Below are 9,528 nucleotides of genomic sequence, written 5' to 3'. Positions count from 1 at the left end.
CTCACTGGAGTCAGAGAGATCTAAGCAATGATCCATACAGTGGTTCTCACTGCAGTGAGAGAGGTCTAAGGAGCGATCCATGCAGCGATTCTCGTTGGAGTCAGAGAGATCTAAGCAGTGATCCATGCAGTGGGTCTCACCACAATGAGAGAGATCTAAGGAGTGATCCATGCAGTGGTTCTCACTGGAGTCAGAGAGATCTAAGGAGTGATCCATGCAGTGGTTCTATCTGGAGTCAGAGAGATCTAAGGAGTGATCCATGCAGTGGTTCTCACTGGAGTCAGAGAGATCTAAGGAGTGATCCACGCAGTGGTTCTATCTGGAGTCAGAGAGATCTAAGGAGTGATCCATGCAGTGGTTCTCACTTGAGTCAGAGACATCTAAGGAGTGGTCCATGCAGTGGTTCTCACTGGAGTCAGAGAGATGTAAGCAGTGATCCATGCAGGGGTTCTCACTGGAGTCAGAGAGATCTAAGCAATGATCCATGCAGTGGATCTCAATGGAATGAGAGAGATATAAGGAGTGATCCATGCAGTGTTTCTCACTGCAGTGAGGGAGATCTAAGGAGTGATCCATGCAGTGGTTCTCACTGGAGTCAGAGAGATCTAAGGAGTGATCCATGCAGTGGTTCTCACTGGAGTGAGAGCAATCTAAGGAGTGATACATGTAGTGGTTCTCACTGCAGGGGGAGAGATCTAAGGAGTGATCCATGCAGTGGTTCTCACTGGAGTGAGAGAGATCTAAGGAGTGATACATGCAGTAGTTCTCACAGGAGTAAGAGAGATAAAGGAGTGATCCATGCAGTGCGCCTCACTGGAGTGAGAGTAATCGAAGAAGTGATTCATGCAGGGGTTCTCACTGCAGTGAGAGAGATCAAAGGAGTGATCCATGCAGTGGTTCTCACTGGAGTGAGAGAGATATAAGCAGTGATCCATGCAGTGGTTCTCACTGGAGTGGGGGAGATCTAAGGAGTGATCCATACAGTGGTTCTCACTGCAGTGAGAGAGATCTAAGGAGTGATCCATTCAGTGGTTCTCACTGGAGTGAGATAGATCTAAGGAGTGATACATGCAGTGGTTCCCACTGCAGTGAGAGAGATCTAAGGAGTGATCCATGCAGTGTTTCTATCTGGATGTAGAACGATCTAAGGAGCGATCCATGCAGTGTTTCTCTCTGGAGTGAGAGAGATCTAAGGAGCGATCCATTCAGTGTTTCTCACTGGATTGAGGGAGATCTGTGGAGTGATCCATGCAGTGGTTCTGACTGGAGTCAGAGACATCTAAGGAGTGATCCATGCAGTGGTTCTCACTGGAGTCAGAGAGATCTAAGCAATGATCAATGCAGTGGTTCTCACTGGAGTCAGAGACATCTAAGGAGCGATCCATGTAGTTATTTTCACTGGAGTCATAGAGATCTAAGAAGTGATCCATGCAGTGGTTCTCACTACAGTGAGAGAGATCTAAGGAGTGATCCATGCCATGGTTCTTATTGGAGTCAGAGAGATCTAAGGAGTGATCCATGCAGTGGTTCTTTCTGGAGTGAGAGAGATCCAAGGAGTGACCCATGCAGTGGTTCTTTCTGGAGTGAGAGAGATCTAGGGAGTGATCCATGCAGTGTTTCTCACTGCAGTGAGAGAGATCTAAGGAGTGACACATACTGTGGTTCTCACTGCAGTGAGAGAGATCCCAGGAGTGATCCGTGTAGTGGTACTCACTGGAGTCAGAGAGATCTAAGGAGTGATCCATGCAGTATTTCTATATGGAGTGAGAGAGATCTAAGGAGTGATCCATGCAGTGGTTCTGACTGGAGGCAGAGAGATCTAAGGAGTGATCCATGCAGTGTTTCTATATGGAGTGAGAGAGATCTAAGGAGTGATCCATGCAGTGGTTCCCACTGGAGTCAGAGACATCTAAGAAGTGATCCATGCAGTGGTTCTCACTGGAGTGAGAGAGATCTAAGCAATGATCCATGCAGTGGTTCTAACTGCAGTGATAGAGCTCTAAGGAGTGATCCATGCAGTGGTTCTCACTGGAATAAGAGAGATATAAGGAGTGATCCATGCAGTGGTTCTCATTGGATTTAGAGCAATCTAGGAGTGATACATGCAGTGGTTCTCACTGGAATGAGAGAGATATAAGGAGTGATCCATGCAGTGTTCTCACTGCAGTGAGAGAGATCTAAGGAGTGATTGTTATGGCAGAGTTTTTGGCTTTACTTAGAAGTGATATAGATCATTAATCCTGCTCGCATCTAGTATAGGTATTCTTAGCCTGTGTTGGCCCTTTTAAGCCCTTTTTCCAGACCTAGAAGAGGATAGCTGCTTAATATGCCTTTATTCTTGACTTTAACCTGTCTATTGCCTATTGGCTTTGACATATTAGACACATTGGTATGGTGTATGTAGGTATTCTGACAGAGCTAAGGAGCATTTCACCCCTTTCAGGCCTAAAGCTAGAGAGACTCCATCTTGATGGAAGCAGGGAGGCTTTTCAGGGCAAAGGCGAAGTTTATAGTTAAGGCTGTTTTTCACTTGGAGAGAACCGGTCTGGGCCAGCCCTTATCGGTAGGCTGTATTATTCTCTGTGTTGAAGACACCACAAAAGGCTGGCCAGCTGGGTGTGTGTCCTTGATGCGAAGTGGTGCAGAGATCTGGTAAGCGGCGGGCTGATGGATGGAACTTTCCATGAGGAAACAGCATTCTATATTTGTGAAGTATAGAGGCGGAGTCAGTCAGTCAAGCAGAGGGGAGTCGAGGAGGCAGTCGAGGAGAGAGTCCAGCAGAGATAGAGGAGAGCAGTGGAGTGGAGTTGGCAGAGAGAGAGAGAGGGTTCAATCTGGAGAAGAGCTGAGTTGAATAGTGAGCTGGAACTGAAGGAAGCAGTCAGAAGCAGTTGTTTATCAGGAGGAAGTGTGAATAGCTGGAGTCTGAAGTAATGCCTTTTAGAAGAGATAGAGGAGAGCTCGTGGATTAACCTATGGGAGCAGATGGAATTGGACATTGGCGCAGAGAAAGAGCGACTAAGATAGTAGAATGAACGGTGATCAGAGCGGCAGGAACCATTAAAGAGTGAAGACGCAAAGTGGAGAGACAGTCAGAGCGGGGGAGAGGAGTCCAGAGACAGAGCGATCAGCGCAGAGGTGTACCCAAGAGTGCAGGAGAGGAGAGAGAGCATGAGATGAGCCAAGGCACAGACGAGAGAGGAACCCAGATGACAGCTAGAACAAGACTTCACACTAATCAGGTGATATTGTTTTCATCACATTAGCTACACTTAATCTTTTCCCTTTCAGTGGAGTGTTCCTGTTATGTGTAATCCTTCTCTTTCAAGCGGTGTGTTCTACCTATAGCCTTTGTTAGATTTGTATTAATGTTTATATTACTATAATAAAATGTCCCCAGTTTATAACTAACTGGTGTGTAATCCCTATTCTTGTTCACTAAAGGTAAACATAGCTCCTAGGTAGTTGCTGCATGAATGGATGAGTAATCCCAATCAGGTAAGTGGTGATCACATAAATAGGGAGTGAGTGGACCTTTGATGCCAAGAGCCGGTAATACACAATAATCTGGACCCACATCTAAAGTTATTATTGTAGTTTCATCCCGAGTAGACAGCTGAGATAATATCCCAATATATATATATATGTATAGGTGTTCATAGGAATGTGGTCGTCGTTTGACATGCGGCGTTAATGAGAGCACTGGAGTGTCAAACCAGTGTGTAAAGCCACCGGATTGTGGTATAAGACTAAGTGAGAGCGGCAGGAGGGACACTGCCGTGGATGTTTCGCAGGATCGCGAACGCTTGGAAAAGGAGAGCACGGGGGCTGCAGACCCACGTGTGTAGACGCACCAGATTGTGTGTCAGATCTGCCCTAGGGTAGAACGGTCTGGGTCAGGGTGGCCGCGAGACCAACTGATGTGAATAAGTGTAGTGTAGGGTATGGATATCCCTAGTAATCAGTGAGTATTCTTAGTATCCCTATAGATTTAGTGGTGTTTTTGATAATATGAGCTTGTATATTGCGAGTTCCCTATCCTCAGGTAGGTACCAGGTGCCTGGATAGGTGGTCCTGAGGACGGAAGGTGAGTACGTTTTGGCTGGGTCATAGGGGCCCCTGGGGGCTGATCCCATCTAAACAGAAAATCCAGCCATTACATTTTGGCGTAGTCGGCATCTTACGAACTCTGTGTGACCCCATGTGTTGTGAGTGAGCGCCAAACATTACATTTTGGCGTAGTCGGCATCTTACGAATCCTGTGTGACCCCATGTGTTGTGAGTAAGCGCCAAACATTACATTTTGGCGTAGTCGGACAGTTTACGAACTCTGTGTGCCTGGCCATGTGTTTAGATTGTCTCCCATGTGTTGTGTGGGAGTGCCCTGAACGCCAATTACATTTTGGCGTAGTCGGACAGTTTACGAAGCCTGTGTGTCTGGCCATGTGCTTAGAGAGTTGCCCATGTGTTCTGAGGGAATGCCCTGAACGCTAGTTCCATCTGGCGTAATGTTGCAGTTTATGTAGCCTGTTAGACCTATTGGCTTGAACAGTTGCAGCGTGAGGAGATAGTATTACATCATGGCATTTGGTTTATTCAGGGTGGAAGGAATGGTTTTCATCTTGGTGTTTAAACTGTCAGAGTTGAAGGATGGCATTACATGAGGAAGTCAGTTACATCTTTGTGATGGTCCAATTGTATAAATGTGTGTAAAAAGTGCTTTTAAATTGCCCATTAAATTGCTTGCTGCATCTGCTTATGCTGTGCAATGTGAAATGTGTTCATTTTAATATGATCTGTGGAGTTTTTAGAATATAGCTCCTTGTAAATATGGCTTTAGAATAGCGCCATTTTAATGTGCCTTGTGAGGTGCATGTTCTCATGTTGATCTGCTGTGTTGCTTGTGAATGGTGCTTTGGATATATTCCTTGTGAAAAGCGTGTCGTTTTTTGAGTTTGTTTATTGTCTTGTAAATATGGCTTTAGAATAGCGCCATTTTAATGTGGTTTGTGAGGTGCATGTTCTTTTGTTAATCAGTTGTGTTCCTTGTGCATTGCGCCTTGGAAATGTTGTTTGTGAAAGGTTTGTCTTGTAAATATGGCTTGTGAATAGCGCCATGTGGTCATGGCTTGGACAGGGCATGTTCTCATTACGTTTGGCAGGAGAGAGCTGGATCTTTCTCGGGTGCTTGGGGATAACGTTTTTGAAAATATGTACGTGTCATTTGTAAACGTGAAGAAATGTGCTAATGATTTTCCCATGTAAAAATGGACGTTGGGAAATGTTTCCATTTGAGCTGCCAAAGGGTTAATATCTTGAGTTGAGATGGCAGCCTTTATTTTTTACATGCTGTCAACATGCATGGTTATCTGACCTGACTATAAAAGTCAGTGAATTATTTTAAGGATTTTTGATGGTTTGATTTTGACTTTTTTTTTGGTTCCTTGGTCAGCCTACGTGCTTTGTCAGTTTCTTGACGGAAAGGTAACATCTTGTGTTTTGAGAAGAGTTCTGTTCATTTCACATTCCTTTTGAAATGCGTCTACGTATTTGTGTGGGTTCACTTTGGAACTGAAGTGTTTATAAATCAACCAGTGAATTACGGAGAAAGCTGTTCTTTTAAAATGAGAGAAATGTTAAAAAGATAGCCCTAGAGTGCACGCTACGAGCTGTTTTCATTAATTATTTCTGTGAGGGGTTTCCATCTAGACAGGAATGTGATGGTTGCAATAATAATAGGTTTAGAATAATAAATCTTGCCCGACAGTGCGTGGTAACATGTGCTTTTAATTAGTGTGAGGCAACCATGTGCTTTTGAATAAAAAGTTAAAATGTAACATTATTATTTTCCCAAATGTGAATTAAAACGTATGCTTTTATAAATGTGTCATCAAAAAATGTGAACTTAAATACAATGTTGAAATGTATATGTTGTTTTACAAATTATTTCTCTTTGACAAATGGGCCATGTTAATTCGTTTCTCAAATGCAGAATGTATATAATTTGGTGTGCAAAAGATAGTTGCCCCTTTTAAATAAGTGCTCATATTTTTAAATGTTTTGTGGACAAACGTCTTTTTAAAAAAAATTGGATCTTTTTTAATTGGCAATACACTGTAACAGAATTGTTTTTTTTTTTTTATTAATATTAGCCTCCGTTAGTTTGAGAATCAGGCCATGAGAACAGGCAAAAGGAATTTGTTTTTTGACCTTGGCAGCCCAGCTGGTCTGCGCAGACGAACTTTTTTTTCATTCTGCAAGTTTCGATCACGTCCCAGTGTGTTATGATGGGCTACAATCCAATTTTCTTCCGCGCACGGCTTGTTTATTTAAGGGCGGGGTGGCCTGGGCTTCTCTGACCATGGAAATTGGGAGGCTTGCAGTGCCCTGCTGATGCTGTCATCATTTGGCAGTATTTCAATTTTTTTTCTTCTTCACACTGTAGCATGACTCTTGCCCAGAAGGGTGGGACTGGCTTAGTTAGGATTAGGGTATGTTAGGCCCCACTCAATGTTACTAAAAGTTAAATTTTGAATGTTTTTAATTAATTAGGATATTTTCTTTTCAATAATGAAAGGCACCCGGGGTGCTTTTTAAATGGAAAATTTTATTTTACAAGAATAATGATACTTGTTCTCTGGTTTCTAGGATTGCTGCAGTTGGGGTGCGTGCGTGCATCTGCCCACTCCCTTTATTTGTTTTAGCTTTTTATTTTCATGTTATTATTTTAGTTTATTGTTTTGGATGATGGAACCAGACCAGACCAGACCAGACCAGACCGGGTGATGGATGGCCACATTGGAGGAAGTGTCCATGATGCAGGGTGGTGGCCTACACTGAAGAATTTGGACATTAAATAATCCCTTGGACAATCAGGCCCCACTTTTAAAGAACAAGAAAAAAAAATGTTTTATTTGTAACAGTATTATAAAAGAATTTGGACATTGAATAATCCCTTGGACAAGCAGGCCCCACTTTTGAAAAGAAATGAAACCCAAACATGTTTTATTTGTTACAGGATTGTAAAAGGACTTGATTCATAATCCCTTGTACAAGCAGGCCCCACTTTAAAAGAAAAATATGTCACCTATTATAGTTTTTCCAAATGAAGGACTTTTTTCAATGATGGCGCACACATGTGCTCCACTGTGTGATTTAAGCTTGATGTTACAATAGTAATCTTGTAGACTGGGGTTGTAGTTTTTTTACTGTTCTTGCATTTTCACCTTAATTGATCAAAGGGTGGTTACCTTACAATTTAGATGGTTCTGGGTGGTGTGTCTTTTAGTATGATTATGTGTTAATGTTTATCCAGACCTTGCAACAGTTTGTCATGTTCATTTCTCAGATTTCACCTTAAATTGACTAATGTCAGCAGGTAGGCCTCATTTAGGCCTATTGTTATTTTCATCTCACATATTAGCACCTACACCAATAGTTTCATGAGTCATCATTAGCTTAAGTTGCCTATAGTACGTAAGGCTCATTTAGGCCCTTTCTTATTTTCTCATTAGGAGTTGAAATACATTTAGCCTTAAGTTGTCCGAAGTAGGCCCCTTTAGGCCCCTTGCTGTTTTCATTCAACACATAAGTCCCTACATCACTAGATTTCACCAATTATCATTAGAAGTTGAGGCACATTTAGTTTGAGGATGCTTTGGTTAGTTTCTTTCGTTATCATATCCAATCTCAGATATTTTCAGCATTCAAGTCAAGGGTGCTTTGATTTGTTTTTAGGTTTCTATTCCCTACAATTGAGTTTCAGGTGGAATTTCCTTGAGTTGTCATTGTTTTTAGGGAGTTTTTTAGGTTTTGATTTGTTGATAGATTGTGTTGATGTTTGTTTATTTAGATGTTATTGTTTGTCAGATGTTCGCAAGATAAGGATCTAAGGGTGGATGGCAGGGATATTTAGCAGTGATATAGATCTTAATCTTGCTCACATCTAGGATAGGTATTTTTAGCCTATGTTGATAGATTGTGTTGATGTTTGTTTGTTTGGATGTTATTGTTTATATAGATGCTCGCATGATAAGGATCTAAGGGTGGAATGTTATGGCAGAGTTTTTGGCTTTACTTAGAAGTGATATAGATCATTAATCCTGCTCGCATCTAGTATAGGTATTCTTAGCCTGTGTTGGCCCTTTTAAGCCCTTTTTCCAGACCTAGAAGAGGATAGCTGCTTAATATGCCTTTATTCTTGACTTTAACCTGTCTATTGCCTATTGGCTTTGACATATTAGACACATTGGTATGGTGTATGTAGGTATTCTGACAGAGCTAAGGAGCATTTCACCCCTTTCAGGCCTAAAGCTAGAGAGACTCCATCTTGATGGAAGCAGGGAGGCTTTTCAGGGCAAAGGCGAAGTTTATAGTTAAGGCTGTTTTTCACTTGGAGAGAACCGGTCTGGGCCAGCCCTTATCGGTAGGCTGTATTATTCTCTGTGTTGAAGACACCACAAAAGGCTGGCCAGCTGGGTGTGTGTCCTTGATGCGAAGTGGTGCAGAGATCTGGTAAGCGGCGGGCTGATGGATGGAACTTTCCATGAGGAAACAGCATTCTATATTTGTGAAGTATAGAGGCGGAGTCAGTCAGTCAAGCAGAGGGGAGTCGAGGAGGCAGTCGAGGAGAGAGTCCAGCAGAGATAGAGGAGAGCAGTGGAGTGGAGTTGGCAGAGAGAGAGAGAGGGTTCAATCTGGAGAAGAGCTGAGTTGAATAGTGAGCTGGAACTGAAGGAAGCAGTCAGAAGCAGTTGTTTATCAGGAGGAAGTGTGAATAGCTGGAGTCTGAAGTAATGCCTTTTAGAAGAGATAGAGGAGAGCTCGTGGATTAACCTATGGGAGCAGATGGAATTGGACATTGGCGCAGAGAAAGAGCGACTAAGATAGTAGAATGAACGGTGATCAGAGCGGCAGGAACCATTAAAGAGTGAAGACGCAAAGTGGAGAGACAGTCAGAGCGGGGGAGAGGAGTCCAGAGACAGAGCGATCAGCGCAGAGGTGTACCCAAGAGTGCAGGAGAGGAGAGAGAGCATGAGATGAGCCAAGGCACAGACGAGAGAGGAACCCAGATGACAGCTAGAACAAGACTTCACACTAATCAGGTGATATTGTTTTCATCACATTAGCTACACTTAATCTTTTCCCTTTCAGTGGAGTGTTCCTGTTATGTGTAATCCTTCTCTTTCAAGCGGTGTGTTCTACCTATAGCCTTTGTTAGATTTGTATTAATGTTTATATTACTATAATAAAATGTCCCCAGTTTATAACTAACTGGTGTGTAATCCCTATTCTTGTTCACTAAAGGTAAACATAGCTCCTAGGTAGTTGCTGCATGAATGGATGAGTAATCCCAATCAGGTAAGTGGTGATCACATAAATAGGGAGTGAGTGGACCTTTGATGCCAAGAGCCGGTAATACACAATAATCTGGACCCACATCTAAAGTTATTATTGTAGTTTCATCCCGAGTAGACAGCTGAGATAATATCCCAATATATATATATATGTATAGGTGTTCATAGGAAT

At 42.6% G+C, this 9,528-nt stretch overlaps 1 long non-coding RNA gene across 1 annotated transcript; it reads left to right on the top strand.

The window, feature by feature from the left end:
• The first annotated feature begins 2,195 nt into the window (after nucleotides 1–2,195).
• Nucleotides 2,196–9,273, top strand: LOC147700964 (uncharacterized). The gene is made up of 2 exons (XR_015297420.1): nucleotides 2,196–3,242; nucleotides 6,649–9,273. It is a non-coding gene; the product is annotated as an uncharacterized LOC147700964 (long non-coding RNA).
• The last annotated feature ends 255 nt before the right edge of the window (nucleotides 9,274–9,528 follow it).

The sequence above is a fragment of the Lissotriton vulgaris genome, chromosome 7 (genome assembly GCF_964263255.1).
Source record: "Lissotriton vulgaris chromosome 7, aLisVul1.2, whole genome shotgun sequence".
Lineage (NCBI taxonomy): Eukaryota > Metazoa > Chordata > Amphibia > Caudata > Salamandridae > Lissotriton > Lissotriton vulgaris.
The sequence above is the reverse complement of the archived record's forward strand: the minus strand, read 5'-3'. Positions and strand labels throughout refer to the sequence as shown.